Raw genomic sequence first — 21,511 nt, 5'->3', positions numbered from 1 at the left:
AGGTTAAAAACAAAATTCATTGTCTTTCTGCGTGACTAGAATTACTCTTTAACCACTGAGCCACTGTGAAAATAAAAACTCAAACTAATTACGTTGAAAATTATTCATGGCATTTTTCTCTCTGTCATCAATCGCTTTATACAAATTAATTTTCTTTCAACAATTTTCTATTATGAATCTTGAATAATATTTATCTATATATGCCCTTGAATGTAATCATCTTTGTAATTCTATATTTGGGGTACTCTCATAGTTTTCACATATTTCAACTCTAGTCTAGGATATAGGATCTAGTCTTTGAAATAGGTAGCTATTTCAAATTATCCTATAGGCAATTCGAAGTGCTATTCGTTAAATATAATTTCATGTATAAAGTCCCCATTCATCAACTTTACTCGTTTTTCACATATGCAAATATTTTATTTTACTAATTTGTTCCAGTCCAATTCCTGTCAAAATGTACTCTTCCAATGATTCTACTCAATGTCAAATGATTAATTTTTCTTTATTTGTTCACATAAACCCTCTTTGTAATTTTATTATTGCAATTAAAGATAACAAATTTTGTATTTGATATTGTGGCATTTTCCATCTGTGTATTTTCTCTCGCAGTGCTGGAACTAGCTGAATTACTTCTATAACATTTTCCCAAGACAGAAATCACCCAAACACATATATACACATACATATGTTCTACTTCAGAATTTTTCACTGTTGTGCAAAAGTGAGTTGTTTAATACTTTAACACATTATTTGTCTATTAATTAAAAGTAACCAAAAGATAAGTTATTTAATATTATTGGGACACCACTCATTGCAAGAATCAGACTTCAACTGCTAGCATAAATAAATGAAGGGCAGGATATATTTTAAACATACAAAATGCAATCTTATAGACATTCAAGGAAAGAATACATAGTACATTTCTGTGTCATAAATGTACTACAGAAAATAAAAATGAGAAGTAAAGATGAAAATAAAAATTGGGATGACTACTTATACCTTTCATGGAATCCTGTTTTCTGGGTTTTGCTTTACTTTTCATGTCTGCAGCATTCTACTTAAAGAATGACATCCTTTTCTAACTTCTAAGAATGCACATAGACTAAAAATATTGACACTCTTAACTTTATTTGGTTTTTCAGTCTAAGTTCTGACCATATACTTATAACATATGTCTCAAAAAATAGGTAAATAAAAATATACTTTAATTGACTGAGCCCAGCCTGTGGATTCATTTACACTTGGTTCAGTCATTTGTGATCAACGACAGGAATATTTTTGCAATAGCAGTGGCTTCTCACACCCAAGTCCTTCAACAAATGTTTCAGGGATATGGTACAAGGAAATTTTAAAGGGAAGAATATGCACTAGGAAGGGCAACATATATCTACTTACAGCTGTCTTCCCAGACTAATGGTATAAAAACTCACCTTAAAATTTACTTATTTCCAAATGTCTTGCTCAATATCATGCACATAACTGAGACATCAAAAGTTTGCTAAGATTATTTCTATTTGTACCATATGCACACATATACAAACATGCATATGGTCATATTTCACATATTAAACTTTATTGAGGGGAGTAAGATGCGCTGAATAAGTACAATTGTGAGTATGGAGTTAGATAACTAAGTTTATTCTTACATATGAAATCTTTTTTCCTTTAAAATAACAGCCTGTCAAAATATTTTTTACACAGAGATCCTTGAATATATGTTAAATAATTTTTAAATAACTTATTGGTTATCTTTATAAATGGTCCTTATTATATTATGATAAAATATGTGATGATCCCAAAGGCACTGCTGAATGATCCTGTTGTGGTTTTAGACTTTTGTTTCCTGCCTTAGCAATCAACTGTGACTTGATATTGTCTTGCTATTGCTAATCTCCAAGTTCTATGTGGAAAGAGTATCTAAATTTCTGGGTGAAGAACTAAAGATTGTTGAACCTCTTCAAAGAAAAAATTCATGGGCTCTGTGATAGTTACTGGCTGCTCAGGGACATTTTTCTCTTTACATGAACCAACCCTATTTGTGCTCTACTTTCTCACCATAAGCCTTGATTATTAAATAAGGAAAGTGAAGTAAAATATATGTAATTGAACATTAGTAAGTCAATATATAAAATGTCTCACAAGATAAAAAAATGTGCTATATGGTATTAAAATAAGATAGGCCTATATTTTTGTCTAAAGGCTGGTGGCCAATGAATACGACATACCCAATTTATCTATATTCTCTATGACTTATTCAAAATATCAACAATTTAGGATGTGATAGAGAAAAAACCTAGTAGAAACACATTAAACAAATAAAATCATGAACTTTGAACTTAGACCTACAGTCAAATCCTAAACTCTGTTACTAATGTTCTAAGAAATCTCAAATTATTTAATAATCCTGAACGTATTTTCTCAGCCATAAATTGGAATTCCTCCTCAAGTTAAATGAGGATAAATCAAAATAATATGAGTAAAAATACCTAGTACAGTAATTGGCACATAATACATGGAAAATAAATATAAATTTTTAACTGTGATAAAATTTGCTGCATGAGAATGATGAGTCAAATTTACTAGACAAAGAATATAATAGGAATACTTGTAAAACTTCAAAACTTCAAAAATACCCATCGGCACAATTACAGCAGAGAAGAGATATGCTTTTGTAACAGAGAAAATTGTCAAGCGATTTTACTTAATAGTCATTGCAATATAAATCAATACTAATTTGTGTCTGCCACAAACACTAATATAATCTCTATCTGTGTTGATGGAAGATGCAGGAAGCAGTCCTTCTCTACTGTGCTGTAATCTAAGAACACCACACCTAAAAGGCACATACATAAACTGAAGGGCCTTCAAATGGAGCCAGCATGTTGATTAAGTAAAATAAAACCATGTACAAATAAGCTAAAAGAATGGAGAATGTATAGTTAAGGGGGAAAAAAACTCAAATACAATCTTACTGTTTCCATGTATCCGAATGGTTCTCACGGGGAAGAGAAATTAGATTTCCATATTGTTCAAAAAGGATGAACTAGAATCAATGAGCTGAAGCCAAAAGAGCTTTAGCTCAAGAAAATAAAGATCTTCTAAATAACTGTCAAAAATGAAACATGTTGATTTGGACATTAGACCTTCCCCTGAACTACAACACAGAAGCACATACTTCTTGACGAGCAGTGGGATGATTTAAATAGATTGGAACATTCTAAGGTTAAGATCATTGGATTAAATTTGTTGCAGTTTCACATGATATAAAAGTCTGACAGAAATATTAGCTAACTAAAACTACATAGCATTGAATTAACAAAATCAGTATATTTTTGATATTTTTAGAGATCCATTCTGATTACTAACAAATATATTAAACTAATATAAGAATATTGACCTTAAAAGCAGACACAAAGGGAGGTTACAAACTTCTTGCATGGATGCTGCCATTAATGAAAATGGTTTAAATACCTTCCACTGAAACCACAAGACCCAATTTGCCAGGTCGTCTTCCTATTGCATAGTCCTAGTATAATGCCCCTTTTCTTTTTCTGATACTACTACTCCATAGAAAATTAATCATGGACTCTTCGTTTGCCACCCCGCCCCTCAGCTATGAGACCTCAGTAACACAACCTGACTTTTCCTCACCTGTAAAATTTGGAATCCCTCATATATCTCACAAAGTTTTAAAGATTAAATCAAACCACAAAGAAATCCTGGTCCACAGCTCTGGTTTCATCAGTACTAATTCTGTCTTCCAACCCAGTCACTTATCCCAGAAGATTGTTTTAGTGATAATTTTGATGTTGAATGAAATGGGTTGTTGACTAGATGAATGAATGAAAGGACAGCAGGCATTGCCTTTGTCCTTTACTGCAAAAAAAAAAAAAAAAAAATGCAAGCACTTATCAAATGGAACTGGCATGCATCCAACTTCTAGATGGTTGAGTGCAGACTGTTAAATTATTAATCATTAAATCATAATTCAGTAAAATCATTTCTGTGGGGAATTTATATAATATGGTGCAGGCACTACACTTTCTGGTGAGCCATCTTAATACAGCACTAAAGTCTGAAAAGTATAGAAAGATTAATAGTTAATCCATCCATTAGACTGCTTTCTGAAAAATTGAATAGCTAAAGTAAGCTTTTGGCAATAATTGTATCACAGTCAATTGAATCAAGTCAAGATCTGGACACTAAAAAATTTGTTGTACCCATATTTTATATTGTTGACTGAAGTGGAAGCCATTCCTGTTTAGTATCAGTTGAAATTTGCAGGAGCAGCAGAAGTATGTGGAAATGCGGTGAATTCTCGTGGAAAAAAATATTTCTCCTTGAAAGAAATTTCAAATTTGAGTATGAGCCAAAATTTATTATAATCTTTATGGCAATTATGTTTATGGCCATGCTTAAGCAGTACCATTTTTGAAGCACTGGATTAGATGTTTCTAATTAAATTACTTTATTTTCTCACACATCTTCATTATGATGATAAGAATGGGGAGACAGTGTTTGATCAGTTTCATGACTTTTCCATCATTGAATAGCTACTAAGGTGATAAAAAATAAATATTAATCTAGATGTATTTATATCTATATTTTAGTACACTTAAGCTACTCTGCAAAAATACTTATAAGATATACCTTTTGGGGGCAAGTGTAAACAATTGATACTTCAGTATGGCTACTTGAGAAACATCCAAAAATCAGTGAGCTCACTGGGATAATTTAGCCACCAACTTTTACAATTGAGTAGCTGACAGTTTGATGTAAGGTGGGACTGTCTAGTAATTTTCTTTAGGTAAATGTTGTCAAAGTAAAATGTTTTCTGTTTTGTAAAACCAAAGGTGAGCAAGCATAGTGGACATTAATTTGGAGGGGACATGGTACTGCCTAGCATGCTAATCCACTGTCTAGATTTAGGAAGCTCATTATTGTATGAATTGTAGTTGGAGACCTACTGCAAGAGAAGTGAAAGAAAGCATCAGATACCTTTTCCAGCCTCTTATGGATATAAGAGGTGAACACATGACTTTGGCCAATCCAATCAATGCACCAATTCAAAATTTTTAATTTAGATCTAAAGACACAAAATAAGAAAGGCAGTGGATAATCCATTTTTGCAAGAGAAACAGAAGCTTCAGTAGCATTTTGGGAAGCAGTAATATCAATGGAGCCAACAGCAGTCTCCAGTGTCACATTTTTGGTGGTTTTAGGACGAGATGTTATTTATGTCCGCTGATCTGGTTTTGCCATTTGACGTTGGCTGTGGTCTTGGCTGCAACTTAGTGCCTGTCTGAGCACAGACTAGTAAGTATTAGTTTTAATCTATCACATGTTTTCATTTCTCCTATGCCAATTTTGTTACTGTGATTAAGCATAATTTGAAATATTCATATAATATGGAATCTACAAAAAAATTTAATAATTTGTTTCAAATGTAAGTGAAGAAATAGATACTGAAGTATCAAATTATTCAATAACTGATAGTGGGAAGTTTGTAGAAAATGCTTTCTCACTGGTATATTCACACTTAAGTGGACATTGTGTCAGTCACTGAATCACTGTTAGTTCCCACCAATCACTTTTTCTCTCTTTTATGTCCCAATTTCCATAAAGGCTTTGGAGCATAAGACATAGTTCAAATTTGGGTTTACTTTTCTTTTAAAGGCATTTTAAAGATTGAGTATTCTCTGCCTTCTAGTTATGAAAATGGCGTGGGTTTTGTTTTGGTTTGTTATATTTATTTGCATAGTTTTGTATACCTATTATGTTGTATTTGTTTTTCTTGTTGTACTGCACTGTTTGTGGAATACCTGTAGGAAGGTTCAGAACTGGGCAGTTCTCATTATCCCTGACTCCATGAACTACTTGCATTAAAATAAATTCTAGATGGCTCAATTATTTAAATACAAAATAAAATTTAAATTTAAAAGAACAAAATTTGTAAAAACAGTTATAAGTGAATTTATTTTTAATAATTTAAAATGAAATTCTAGTGAAGCAAAGTGCTCGTTAGGATATAAAAAAAATTCTGTTTTTGATCATATAAAATAGTATACTGTTCTTGGTATATTGTATAAAATATGTCTAGGGTGAAATCTGGTATTATATAAAATAGTATACTGTTCTTTGTATATTGTATAAAATATGTCTAGGGTGAAATCTGGTATTAAGTTTATAAATTAAAATGTTTACACTTTATCCTAGCAATTTGAGCAACAGAAACTTGACCCTTGTGTACAAATGTCAAATACATTTATGTACTCAAATCTGTTCATAATCATATAATTTGGATAGTTAAGAGAAGCAGTCAACATGTATCTCAGGTGCAGTCACTAAAAAAGATTATAGTATATCCTTAAAATAAACTACTATTTTTTTTGTTATTCTGTAACTATATTGAATTTTAAAGTTAGATACATATAGAATAATCTAGAAATAGAAACAAGTATTAACTGGGAATAATGTCATTCCTGTTATCTTAATTTTTAAAAAATATTGATAGTTTATTTCTAACTTTGTACATAGATAACAGGTCCCGATAATGAAGCCTAGAAAATCCGGCTCGTATGACCAACTGTCATCCATAAAGAGAATATGGACTATGAGAAAAGCATCAGCTTAGAAATTAGGGAAAGATACTGTCTTTTCATTTTTTGGTGGGTTTGAGGCACATCTGAAACAACTAAAAGAAAAATTCAGAGATTGGAAATATAAATCTGGAGGTTAATATACATAATTAAACTGTATGGATGTGGACAGGTTTTACATGTAAATATAAATAGCTATATTTACAAACATATGAGTGTGTGTGTGTATATATATAGTATATGGTTATATCATTACATGAATATGTAAATAAATATAAATAGTTGAAACCCACAGAAATAAAAGAATTATGTGTATTTGCAAAATGTATGAAATTCTTTGTGGAATGATTACAAGGGCAGTATATTGAAAAGCACCTACCTATTAAGATTTATGATTAAAAAATCAACTCTATAAGGCAAAAGATTTTATTTATCATCACTAATACATATTTTAAGTGACATGGTTCAAATATTAGAAAGGTATATCACCATGAAATCTTGAAAGAAATTTGGAAAAAATGACACATTATAAATTAGGAAATCATGATTAAGCATAATCCCTGCCTTCTGAGCCAAATAAAAAGGAAACCAGAAGACAGTGTAACGATATCTTTAAGATGTCAAAGGAAAAAGAAATTCAAAACTAGAATTCTACATACGGCAAAAATACGCTTCAAGAATGAAGACAAAATAAATATGTTTTCACATATTTCAGATGAAAATTCTATCTTTAAGAAGGAATGAAGAGAATGAAAAATAATAAATATATGGGAATACATATTTTTAAAAGCACAAGTATCCAAAATTGGAAAAAGTCCATCAAGACAAGAATAGATTTATGAAAATAAAAATGGAAGTCTATACCATAGAATACAATCAGCAAAAAAATCAATGAACCTAACAATGACTGAGTGACAAAACATTGTGCTGAGTGAAAAAAGTCTTATATCAAAGACGACAAACTATAGGATCCAATTTATATGAAGTGCTAGAAGAGAGCAAGCTAATCTTGGGAGTAGTGAAGGAGCTGACTGTGATGCTGTGACGACCTCTCTGTGGTGATGGCAATGTTCAATATCCTGGTAGCGATTTGCAGCACACCGGTGTGCACATTTGTCAAAACTGATAAAATAGTGCCCTTCAGATTTGTGCTTTCATTTTACCTTCAAAAAAACAATAAACAAATCCTGAATTCTAGTTACTCATATGAATGATCAAGTGTTTATGTGTAAGATGTACTGCGATTTTCAACATATTTTGAAAGGTATCACAAAATAAGAATTTATGTATGGTTTGAGGGATGCACACAGGGAAAGATATATGACCAAGTAAATATAAAATAATAATTGAAGACTCTAGTTATTGAGAATATAGATATCCTTTGCAGTTCTGCCAACTTTTCTAGGTGTTTGAAATGTTTTATTATGAATATTTGAGGAAAAAAGTTTAATTCTGGAACAAAATCATCTGGATTCAAATCTGGGCTTTATCATTTTCTAACAGTAAACCTTAGGCAAGGTATTTAACCTCTCCATGCCTCAGCTTCATCCACTATAAAATGGGAATAATAAGAGTGCCTACCTCATAAAGTAATATGAATACTGAATGAGTTAAGACATATAAAGCACTTAGGACAATGCCTACCAGGTACTGTGCACTCAGTAAACATCAGCTATTACTAGTTCTAATCCTTTAAAGCACTGTATTTTCATTTTACTCCTCTTTTTAATGGAAATATTGCCGTCCCAGAATTTATACAGAAGATATGCAGAACTTAATTTTTTTTACTGATAACTCAAAAGAAGAATAAACTATAATGATAATCTATAATATTTTAACATTCTTAAATTATTTTTAAACTCAAAGGGCTCTGCTTTTTACTTTCTTTTTTGCTTTATATATTTGTCCTTTATCATCATTGTTAGATTGTATTCTTGCTAATTTTGAGTTGCTTCTTCATATTTACCATATCTTCTAACAAATGTCTCTAACTTGCAACTTGTAAAGACCGTAATAGACTGCAAGTGACATCCATGCTGTCCAACAACAACAACAACAACAAATCAACCATCGACATGCTGTCAAATTTTGAGCTGTTCAGAAACCTTTTCCTCCTGCACACCCCAGCCCCGCCAACCTGATACTCCAGTATTTTCTTGTCCTGAGCTGTAGCCTGAGGGGTCGAGATTGATGGATGATGACTGCTGGGTAAATAAGGAATAGCATGTTTCTCTCTAGATTTCCAGACTCCAGTCAGGTTTAGAAGAAACTAATGATATTTCTTTTCATTTTAAGTGTAATCCAAAACATGTCATAATTATTACTTAATGACTTAAAATCCCCAGGGCAGAATTATTTATCTGTGGGAAGACTGAGAGGCAGCCAGATGGACAGATGTAACATCTGAGAGGAAACAGTCATGTACTGCTCTGAGTATTCAAGCTCTAGTCCTCAATACTGGCTCAGGCTTGAGCCTGTTTGTGGCATAACTAATTTATATTCTTGAATTATTTTTGTATTTGCATCTCTTTACTCCATCATGGCTATCACTTTCTTTATTTCAACTCTTTTTCTTGCCACAGAGATTGTTCCACTCTTTCACAACTTAATAACTTTGTTACGCCTCTTATCTTTAGATTCTTTGCAATTGTGTTCTGCTCACAGTTCAGCCCGTTTTGTCTAAGGTTCCTCAGTACATCTGCCTGATCTAGGATTCATCTGTTCTGGATCTGAGTTCTAGGCTTTTGGCTGGCTCTTGATTTCTAGATTACATAAGTAACTCCATCCATTCTTATCTTATATCCCTTGAAACACATCATTAGAATATTCTATCTTGCAGAAAGAAGTTGTAAAGAAGTCTCTCCATAATAAAATCATACTCACTTATTTTTATAATTATATATTTTAACATTTTTATTTCAGATATATTAAAGGATCTATGATTTTTTAAGTGATTATTCTTGGAGGTCCTATTTGGAAATAAGCTTAAGTACAGTTTTTATGTTTTTAACATTCATTTGTGTAACACGTAGTTATTAAGTGCCAAGTATGGTTCCAGGCAGCAACACTAGAAACGCTAATAAAGTATGAATATAGTCACTACCTTTATGGACAATGGGATACAGACTTGTAAACAAATAAAAACCAAGTCTTACCTTATTAATTAGTTTCAAAAGAAACAGTCTGGAATTAAAATCACCCCAAACACTGGTGGACCCGGTTCTATAGATTATACGTCAAATTTTCCACTACTATGGGACAATTAATATCTCTCTTCTTGAGGGAAGGAACAGTCTAAGACATTAAGCTTCAGAATGAGAGTCAACAGACACAATAGGATTAGAAGCCCACACAGTGCCAGAAAACCAAAGTAAATCACCCTGTCAGATGTGAATGCAAATATACTAAGATCAAAGAGCGTAAGAAAGGCTTAATGGCAGTTGAAACACTAGAAAAGGTGACAAATCACTGGGAATAAGATCTTTTTGAGGGTCTCCTGACTCACTAAGAAATGTGACTATGACAACGATAAAGGTAATAGAAAGGGAGGTTTCTTGGAATAAAAAGTGAAGCTGGTTCTGCCTGAAATGTTCCTACTTGAAGCTTCCAAGACAACAAAGATCTTTGATTCCCTATCAGTAACCCTGGGAAAGTCGTCGAGCCCCACATGCTAAAGAACTCAATGTTCCTAATTTCTCCAGATGTTCTCCAAATTTCCACTGCTTTGCAAAACAAGCTTCTAGAATTCTAAATTATCCTTTGTTATCTCACCAAAAAGAGCAAGCTGTAAAGGAGCCAAGATTGTCCTGGAATTCTATTTCTGGTGGATCCAGTCTGTTAAATCCTTGACCAAAAATTCCTGGCTAGTGGCCACATTAGGATTTAACAAGTGAAAGAAAAGTAGGCTGTGCTGCTTCTCAGAGGAATACAAAGGAGGCTCTATGATGCAACCAGGATATAACTTGCCCTTCATCCTGAGGTCCTTGATACAGTTTGTTCCCCTGAGATGCAAGACCTGATCTCATCCAAGACCTGATCTCAACTTCTGTTTAAAAAATTCCAGAACTGGAACATCCCTGGGACTCTTCAGGATCTCTCAGAACTAGCTGACCTCCTCGAGTATGCTCTTAATCTGTGGTTAGACTTAATCTGTAGATTTCCTTGACTTCATTATTACCCAGCTTCTCCTCAGCAGTAGAACTAAACTAATAGATCTACTAACCATATCCTAAATCAGTGAACAGACAGAAGAGTTCTGAACCAGTGTCATATAAGGTCACTCATAAACCTCCAGCACCAGGTCTAGCTCTGTGCTAGCTTCAGATAGACACAAAAGCTTCAACAATGAACCAGACTCTGGAAGGTTGACTAGATGTGAGTTTCAAATTTGCACTTCACAAGTTCTGGAGTTTCTAAGAGGTGAGAGAAGATGAGAGGATGGTGACTTCTGATCAACACCCTGGTACTGAGAGCCATAGAGAAAGAAAATCTCAGTACAAGTGATTTCAATCATACAAGCCCTGGACTGCATATCAGAAATCTCCTGGGGCTAATACTGAAAATTTAGGAACCAGTGGCCCAATCTAGACAGACAATTTCAGAATAGCTTGGGCTGCAGCCCATTGAGATGAATCTGATGCAGACTGCTAGGCAGAAAGATGCCTTGACTGGTAGCTAAGTTTCACCCAACCACTTTTATAAAGCAAGCAGATACCTTATATTTTCTTGTTTATTTTTTCTCATCTGATGGCTTGAGTATGAGAGATAAAGCATAGACAGAGTTGCTGAGGCAAATACCTGTTCAACAACAGCCCTTCTCCAGAAGATCCACAATCTTTTTACGTCTTTGGACACTGGTTTTCCCTCAGCTCTAACGACATTGCCATGTTGGCATTCACATGGTGGAGGACCTGTTGCAACACAGCTCTAAAGTCTGAAATCAAACAAACACAACTGGGACGTTCACCTTTACCCGCGGCTCCCACTCACCCACTTCCAGGATCTCTTTTTCCTTTTACTCTGTCCTCTCCTTTCCAACCCATCCAATCTTATGTTTAAGTAATGTGGCCTAAAGTTCTAGGTTACTTGGGGGCAGTTGGATTTATGTCTGTTTTTGAAGATTAACTATTAATTACATACCTTTACCTTTTCAAAAACAACCTGAGTCGGATGACAAATTACATGGCCACTCAATCAGGGAGCCAATGCTCCCCCTAGAGAGCCCAGTTCCCATGGAAGGAAGAGGCTGCATCAACAACATTCTGTAACAGCAACTGCAGCTGTATCTTCTCAGAAATAATGAAGGACAGGGAAGAAAAGAAATGCCAGAAGTCAGTGTTTTTCTTCTTCCCTACTCACCATTCCCAATTGTTTCCCCTGTCCCTCAGTTTTATTCCCAGAGCAGAGCCTGCCAGGAATGAACTCAAGCTCTGGAGATAGATTCTCCACCTGCAGGAGACAACTGCCCAGGGTAGTCACAACCTCTTCACTCCCATTTATTCCCATCTTAAGAAACTGAAAATGCAGCACCTAAAGAATCAATCTCTGTGCTTTCTGAGAAACTGGAGTTGATCCTAGGGGAGATAAAACAAATGTTAGGTTAGATTTGGCAAATAGAATTGTGGAATGTTCTATTCTATATTAAATATATATTCCTAATTCATTCCAAAAAGATTGAGGTTCACATTCAAGAATGTAGACCATAGAACAAGATAATATAAATTAAGGAAAATGAAACAAAAAAATAAGGACAGTGGATCAATAGACTGAGAATAATATTGCAAATGCCAATTTCATTCTGTATGCATCAGGAAATAAGGATAAAATGACTTCTTAGTTGTTTTCAAACTATTTTTAAACAATTATGCTGTGTATCAGACAAGGACAATATATCATGTATCATGTCTATTGCACCAGTGACATTCAAATAAGTGTAAAAACAAAGCCGTAACGATAATAACACTCAGTTAACTTGGGATTAGAAGGTATCATCTGCGTAAGTAAAGATACAGAGTTAATGCAACCATTGTACATAATCTATATTGTCAGAATGTAGGAATTATACCTGCTGACCAATTTAGCAATTTAGTGACCAACTTATACTGACATTTTAGTTAATCTGGTCAACTTGACTGCACTTTATAGACATATTACGGCTTATATTTCATCTTTCTCACATTCCACAATGACTCACAGCTAAATTATTTAATGCAGGGCTTTCTCTTGGAGCTTTCTGACTAGAATGTTTTCCCCTCAGGGTTTACAACCCAAATGATATTAAATGCATTGCTTTTCTAATTTTTATGGAAGTCTATGAAAATTTTATCAATGACTTCTAGGAAGCAGAAACCTATGAAGAAAGATGACTAAAGCTAATGAAATTCTAAAGAATACACATAAAATTGCCTCAACCAATATTTTAATAGTATAACTCTGTAAGACATAATTTAGATTCACCTCAATGAATATGACCATTTACAGGCTGGGACAAGGAGGCAACGGCTAGCTACCCTCACACAGTGCAGGTGAGAAGGTAACTTGGTGCAGTTTTTTTTTTTAAGGCTACTTGGCTCATTGCAACCTCTGCCTCCCTGGTTCAAGCTAATCTCCTGCCTCAGCCTCCTGAGTAGCTAGTATTACAGGCATGAGCCACCACACCTGGCTAATTTTTGTATTTTTAGAAGAGAGAGTGTTTTACTATGTTGGATAGGATGGTCTCAAACTCTGACCTCAGGTGATCTGCCCACCTCAGCTTCCCAAAGTGTTGAGATTACAGGTGTGAGCCACCACCCCGGCCAACAATTTCTTAAATAAAGTTTCATGTACTCTTTGGCCCAGCAATTAAACTGCCATATAAAAATTCTTGCTGAAGTTTGAGAAGTCACATTTGCAAGGATGTTTAATACTTTTAATTTCAAAGAGTAGAAACAAAGTGTCTACCCTAAGGAGCTAATAACAAAATATTTGAGTACATTGCTGTCATGGAATACTAGTTAGTTACAAAAAGAAATGAGAGGGATATGTCTGTGCTCATATGGAAAGTGTCACCAAATCAATTACTAAGTGAAAATGTAAAGTTGAGAACAACTTGCATCATTGGCCTTTGAATAAAATGTTTTAGAATGATTGTATACATAAAGTTTATACATTAGCATGATCATACTATTTTCCCCTCTGGAAGCGAGTAAAGTGTTACATCTATGGAAAGAGTTCAAAAAGGTATCAGAGGATTCTGTTCATTTACAGTTAATATTTCTATACTACTTGAATATAACTCACCATGTATATGTATTACTAAAGCCCAGAAATGGAAAATTTGCATGCATGCTGAAGTTTGAGGAATAAAGGACAGCTTGACTGAAATGACATCAATCCACTTGAAATTTTGCAGCCATTTGTGTGAATAAACATTCTTTAAATACCTCTTGACTTCGACCCACTTGAATTTTGCTTTTGGATTTTTTTTTTCACTTGGGTTGGTTACTTCCAATTTGGTTTTGATTATCTGATGCCTACTTTTTTACTTGTCTGTGGCAAACAGTTTATCTGGGCTGACTTAATTGACTTTTGCTACTTTCCCCTTGGATTCTGACTGCAGCTATGTTTTCCTCATAGGTCAGTCCATTTTGGTTCAGGTTCTATTCTACAATATGTCCACTTAATTCTGGACTCAACTTTCTCACTCTGACAATTTCAGCCAAAACTCCTAGAATATGTTATCTTGCAAAAGAAAATGGTAAATAAGCAACTTTCTCAAAAGCATAAATATGCACTGCTATTTTAAAAATTATTTTATCTTTAATTGATAAATAGTAATTACATGTATTTAGGGGATACAAGGTGATGTTGTTTATATATACAATATATACGTATACATACACATTGTGGAATGATTAAATCAAGCTAATTAACGTATCCATTATCTCACAAACATATTTCTTTGTAGTGGAAACATTTAAAATTTATTCTTTTAGTATTTTGAAATATACAATACATTATTATTTAACTATCACCATCATGATGTGCAATAGATCACTTATGCTTATGCCTCCTCTCTAACTGAAACTTTGCACACTTTGACCAACATCTTTTCCTTTCCTCATTCACTCTTATATCAGGTTTTTGAGATGGAGTCTCACTCTGTTGTCCAGGCTGGTGTGCAGTGGTGCAATCTAGGCTCACCGCCACCACCTCCATCTCCCTGGTTCAAGCTATTCTCCTGTCTCAGCCTCTCGAGTAGCTAGGTTTACAGGCACGCACCACCACGCCTGATTAATTTTTGTATTTTCAGTAGAGACGGGGTTTCACCATGTTGGCCAGGCTGGTCTCAAATGCCTGACCTCAGGTGATCCGCCTGCCTCAGCCTCCCAAAGTGCTGAGGTTTCCCCAGTCTCCGGAAAGCACCATTCTGCTCTCTACCTCTAAGAATTTGTCTTTCTTAGATTTCACATATACATGAGATCATGCAGTATTTGTCTTTCAATACCTGGAATATTTCACTTGGCATAATGTCCTCCAGGTCTATTCATGTTGTCACAAATGATGTATATCCAAAAGAACTGAAATTAGTTTGTCAAAGAGATATCTGCTCTCTCATATTCGCTGCAGTATTATTTACAATAGCCAAGATATGGAAGAATCCTAAGTATCCATCACATATGAATAAAGAAAATGTGGTATATATACACAATAGAATGCTATTCAGACTTTTAAAAAAGGAAACTCTGTCATTTGCATTGCCATTTTGTTTGGATTATAATTCTTAAAAATTTTTGAGCCAGGCATTTCTCTGAATTAAAAAAAAAAATCTAGAACTGTCACATTTACTGAAACCCTGGAAGCTTCTTAGAACTAGCTATTTATCTCTGCTTCTGATAACTCTGAAAATGTCTGTTTTTCCAGGGTTCCAACCCACCCTCCCCAAAACCCTCCCCAAAGCTCCTTTAGCTTTTCAAATGTGGAACCAAACATATAGATATCCATTCCCTTCTCAAATTGGAGAGAAACTAGAGAAGTGCCTTGAAGCATATTAGGTGAGCATGATTTAGTTTTTGTCTCACTCTTGAGTTGGGCAGCAATGTCCAACATAGAGGCCCGGAGCCAGAGAAAGAGAGTAGATATGGGAAAGAGACTGTAATCAAGTGCTTAGACCATGCGGCCTCTGGGAGAACTCAGAGTGAGCAGCTGGTGGACTGGAAGCCTCACCTTAGCATTTAAAGTAGAAAAGACAGACTTTTCTACTTAACACAATATATTCACCCAGGGTCTATGGTACCCAAATCAGCATCACCTCCGTTCTAGTTTAAAACAAAATGTTCTGTCATAATATCAGACCTTTCTAATCAGAATTTCCATGAGTGGGGCCCCCAGCTTCTGCATTTTCATCAAGCTCATTGATGCCTATGCGGTCAGTGTGGCACCTGACTCAAACTATCATCAGAACCACTCACTGAGCTAGTTATCCTTAGCCAACACCAGGCTGAATCAATCCAATTATAATTACTGCAGAGACGACAGGGATACCTGTTTGCTAGGGATTCTAGGATGAAATATGAGAAGATGGAACCTCATTTATAATAAGCAGTAATTGAACAAATGTATGTAAATCATAATCTTAGCTGGGTCAAGAGATAGGCACCAATTGAAAAATATACCCTGAAGCCTTCAGATGAAATCTTACCTTTAACCTCAAAGGTTCCCTCTTTCAATGTTGCTGCAATGAGACCTCAATTGTCTGGTTGGTTAGTCCTCACCAATAGAAGAGAAGGAACCAATGCAGGAGAAGAAAAGTGAGATCTGTTTGTATAAGATTTTCTCATGTGATAACGGGTGCATTGCTGATAGCTGGGGTGGGGGTAGGGGTGGGCAGAGGTTGTAGATGTTCTTCTCACACTGACAAATACTGATAATGGTTAGTGGAAGTAATTGGATCAGACTCCCAGAAATCAAGAATGTCCCTTTTACTCCAATGTCTCCACCATAAGCTTTCAGGAGGGAGCCTAAGGTGATAGATGGTGAGTCAATCTCTGAATACCCCAGTTGTGATGCATATCTCAGCCCAATGAGATCAAGGGCTGGAGTGTATTCAGATTCTTCTTCCCTGAGAAAGGGATTGGGGAAAATACTGTTATTTTTATTTCTAGTATGCTTTGGGCAGGTATTTATATCCCTACTCTCGGAAAATCAGTGAGAGTGTATATCCCCTACCACACCCTCTACCACTGGAGGCTATGGAGACATAATGTCCAGTTTTGAAGTGCTTGACTCTGGCTTCAGTTCTCCAATGGAGACTGACATGCAGCAGAAGGACCAAGGGTCATGTGCCATCTGGGATCTGTTGACCCCTTTCCTGAGCCCATGTTCAGATTGAGGTCTTTCTTCTATTACTTTAAGCATATCCATGGGAAAGAAGGGACTCATAGTACCTAATCCCCAGGTGTAAGATTTTAATGAATCTCTGCAGTCAAGAGTAAAGTATTATGCCTAAACTTTGATTTATTCTATGTTAAGTAATGGACCAAATCCATTCAGCAATATCCAATATATGTGATGGCTTCATCTCTAGGAAACAGGACTACACATCTAAAAAGAAATTTAAAACTAAAAACAGAAAGCAGGTAAAGCATATTTGAAGAATATGACAAGGTGTTTAAATATTCATAGCTAGCCAAAGCACACAGTTTTCACTTTTTTGAGGATAGAGGCTTTCCGATTAGAATATGCTTTAAACTGAAAAGACAGCAAGAAATGGATTTGAATTTCACGTCCTCTAGTGCATTCTAGAGATGCATGTCAAAGCCCTCCGTATGTTTATATTCAACCAGACTTAGAAGGAAAACCAGAATAGTGAAGTAGATAAAAACACAGAATAATTCCTTATGTAATCAACAGTTACACATATTACTTTCACAAACCCTTCATATCATTTCTGTCCATTAGTTTTTATCAGGAATTTTTGGAGTGTCATTTATAAATAAAGAAGATAAAGCTTACTCAAGTTAAATAACGGGCTTAATTTGTACAAAAATTGAAATTAAGTTTTATGGCTCTAAATCCCAAAGATTTCTTCATTGGACTTCCCGCTCAATCACTGATTTGGCAGGTAGCCTCAGCAAATTATTCCTTATAGGTCTTACTTGTAAAACAGCAGCTGGATTATAGCATCTTTAATTAAGACTAGTCATAGCAGGTATGGTGCCCAGGACTGTGTTTATTACAGGACCCAGTTTCCTTCTACTTTGCCATAAACTGCTCTCCTGAATGAACACCATGGGGGGAAGTATCCTCGAGAAACACCATCTAAACTCTTTTCCACTTCAAGATATTTTTCAGTCCAATATCCAAACTGGAACTCATCATTTTCATTAATGAAAGGGGCCCATTGATGTGTCATTCCACATGGGTTCATCATTTGTCTTGTTTTGACCAGTGTCCTAAGTTTTGAAGGTAATACAGTCAGAGTCACATTATCACTTCTAAAAGCAAACCTCCAGAAGGTAGGCGTTTTACAGAACTAAACAATGCAACAACAACAACAACAAAAACTCTTGATCTAGTCAATACCAAAATGCGCAGCTGACTAAACTGAGCACACCACTTTCAGTCATATCAGTTTCTCTACATTTATACTGACTATTCTTCTGTAAAAATCAATCTTGAAATCTCTGTTATTTAGAATAAGAGATAGGGTTCCTAGAGGTGTACACCAATCTGCATAACCTCTCCTCCATTTTATACTGTCATGCTATCGTGTAATATAAGTCACTGTCATATAGGGTTAGAATTTTACACTAACAGAGAATGTTGGTTTCAGAAGCTTACCTGATGGAATCAGAAAACTGATCGCACATGCACACGCCCACAGACCACGGCTGCTGTTTAAGAATACTCTTGAAGTAACTCTATTAATGCATGTTCAAAATTTTAAATCTCCATCCTCCTGCTGGGGACCCTAAGGGTGTGTAAGGGGTGGGGCAGGTAGGAGTGGGTGGGATAGGCTGGCGGCAGATAGTGACTATCACCATTCTGGGACTGCACAGAACAGCAAGAAAAAGGCACTTACTTGCTACGAAGTGACACGTCTCCCCCAGCACCTGAGGGAACCCGCAGGAGCAGGGCTCCTTAGGGCCTTTTCCTCCTCCTGGGCTTCTCTTTCTCCACGGATCTCTCGGGTTTTCTGAGCTCTAGTTGTACAGAAGGTGTCGTTAGGCTGGCGTCTACCCTCATCAGCTGTGCCTCTGCAGTAAATGGGCCCCACTGAATTGCAGTTAGACACCGACTCACTGGGGCGGCTCTCCAGCCGCTGACCCAGAGACCCCCTCCTGCCCAGATGTCCAGTGGAGCCGCGCCCGCTGCTTGGAAGCTGTTTTTGTCTCCTCTCCACTCCTCCCTCCCCTCTCCCAGCCACTCCACTCTCTCCCCCGCCCTCATCTCCAGGCCAGTGCGCGACTTCAGCATCCAGATCGGGCGTGGGCGGGTGCTATTGACAGAGACCTGCTGCAGAGGCAGTTAACAGCAGCAGCTGTGGCGTCTCCACCAGCAGCTGCCGAGGAAGGGAGGGAGGAAGAGGAGCAGGGGTTGGTGAGGAGGGGAAGAGGGGAGAGGCCCTGGAGGGCCTGAAGGAACGAAGGGGCTAGGGAACGGCCACGGAGGAGAGGAAAAGGAAGAGCGTGGTGCAGCTAAATTAGTGGGGGCGGGGAGAGGAAGGCAGCAAACTCTGGTTCTTTAACCTCCAGCTGTAATTTCTCTGCCCTTGCCTAGGTGCCCCAGCAGAACTTGCAGGGGGAATTGTCAGCCTGCAGCATCCAAATCTGGACATTGCTGTGGTTAAGAGTTTGTCATGTTGTTGTGTGAGTAGCTGTGTAGTTGTTTTTAGGAGAGAATCAAGAGTCCACTAGAGCGGCTATGAACCTTTTTACTCTGGATCACTTTCCCACTCTAGTGATTTGAAACACGAGGGACAGTGGGGAAATTATGTCTATTTTAGAAAACCGCGGCGACATGGTATAGTTTGGGAGTGAAGGCAAGAGGTGTCGGACTTCTTCCCAAAGGCCACACCATAGAACCTTCATTTTGTAACCCTATGTTGTGTACACATCACATCACTTCAAAAATATATCAGCATATGTCTCTGAATGGTAAGAACTTTCTTGTTTGTTTTTCATTTTTTTTATTATACTTTGAGTTCTGAGGTGCATGTGCAGAACGTGCAGGTTTTTTATATAGGTATACAAGTGCCACGGTGGTTTGCTGCATCCATTCCGCCATCATCTACATTCGGTTTTAATTCAATACCCTGGTCACATGTAAAAATTAACAATAATTATTTTGTAGCACCAAACATCCACTTGATTTCTTTTTAATGGACTATTTACTGATTGCAAGCTTCTCTTCTCCACACTCTGGTGATGATGCAAATAAATTTTCTAGTGCATAAAACTTTCCCTTAGAGCAGACTGACACAGGTATCCCTTTTCACCCAGGAAAATTCTACACACCTTTGAGTACATTCAAACACAATATAAACTTAATGAACTTAATAATATCAAATATTTTAAAGTTTAAATATGATATTTTAAATAAATAAAAAGAGTACTTTTTTTATAATGTGTAATGAACAGGAATTTGATCCCAAGATATTGTACAAACCAATCATATAAACAAGAGACAAATAGATGGAAAACCAATGGTGCTGGTTTTAGATTCTGAGTAGGCTAGCCATTTTCTTGTTTGTTTTGGTTATGTAATATCACCAGGTTGGATCTGAAAAGGTTTGGCAATTGTGTTCCCAATAATGAGCTGAGGATCCTTCCTCCCCCATTGAGCTTCTCAGCAGGAGGAACCATGTAGTGGAGGGGTCTGTTTTCCACATTTCTGCCTCAAGAATTTTATAAGCATATTTCTAACCTCTGCTTTCTAACTATGTATTCAGCAGGTGGGAGCTATAGACCCACATACTCTCCCAGGTCCCGGGAGAGAAACTTGCACTTGAACCAGATATGCCACTGTAGGCATTAGCTTCCTTTCAGTCTGTTTAAATGGGAGCTGGTTACTGTAACCTAAGAGATGTCAGTGTCAGAAGTGTGGATGGACCTGATGTTTTAATTCTTAGACCACATCTCTACATCCAGAGTTGACGAAATCCTGTATAAAAAAGACAAGCAAACAACTGTCCCAAAACACACATACACACAAACCCAAAACTCCTTTTTTGAAGAGATATTCTCCAGTTGTACCATATTTTCCTCTTCTGGTAGCCATCAGGTTCTGCCTTTATGGACACTCTTATTTATTAAGAATTTATTTTGTGGTTGACACTCTTTTACTCCATTCAAACTCTTGCTTTCCTTCTTAAAAACTTTCTCATCTGTTTGAATACCAACAGCTATTTGGATGAAGCATCCAACAGCCTAACTTCTGGTTTCATCCCTAATGGATTATCTTTTTCTCCACACCATCTCAGCTATCGATTCCCACGTTCACAATTTGAATCCTGTCATAGTTAGCAACTGCTTTGTATTTCTTCTTAGCACTTATCTGGCATGCTAAATATCTATTGCTTATTTGTGTATTTTCTGTCTTGTTTCACTAGAATGCATTCTGCATGAAAGCTGGGACTTGTTTATTCACTGCTATACAATAGTGCTTAGAAGAGAGGATATAGTAGAGTAGGTAGCCAGCATATTTGCTAAAGAAATGAGCATCATGCATGACCTAATCCACTCTATGCTTTGTGGGAAAATGTGGAGATCCACCATAGGAATAGACCATAGATCACATGTAGTATAAAGAACATGAGAATTGTTTGTTGGTTTGTTTCATTCTTCTTAAACCCTGGTGCTTGGATGCTTTAAAGCTTCTATAATATGTAGGCGTGAGAATTTCCTCTGGCTTCGGAATCTTGATATAAA

The 21,511-nt window shown here is 36.1% G+C and overlaps 1 protein-coding gene across 4 annotated transcripts in view; it reads right to left on the bottom strand.

Annotated features, from left to right (window-relative positions):
- The window catches only part of SCN7A (sodium voltage-gated channel alpha subunit 7), a 98,553-nt gene extending 79,577 nt beyond the window's left edge, over positions 1 to 18,976 (bottom strand). For 2 of the 4 annotated variants that reach the window (XM_064382642.1, XM_064382639.1), the window contains exon 1: positions 18,664 to 18,976. The gene's annotated coding sequence lies outside the window, so the exon portion shown is untranslated. Of the gene's footprint in view, positions 1 to 11,399; positions 11,536 to 11,741; positions 11,889 to 18,422; positions 18,493 to 18,663 lie in introns of those variants that run through there. The other 2 variants (XM_064382640.1, XM_064382641.1) reach the window with 2 other exon arrangements.
- Between the last annotated feature and the right edge of the window lie 2,535 nt (positions 18,977 to 21,511).

Source organism: Aotus nancymaae, unplaced genomic scaffold (assembly GCF_030222135.1).
Source record: "Aotus nancymaae isolate 86718 unplaced genomic scaffold, 86718_ANA_hifiasm-v0.15.2.pri h1tg000029l, whole genome shotgun sequence".
Taxonomy (NCBI): Eukaryota; Metazoa; Chordata; class Mammalia; order Primates; family Aotidae; genus Aotus; species Aotus nancymaae.
Note: the sequence above shows the minus strand (reverse complement) of the source record. Positions and strands in the feature narration are given on the sequence as shown.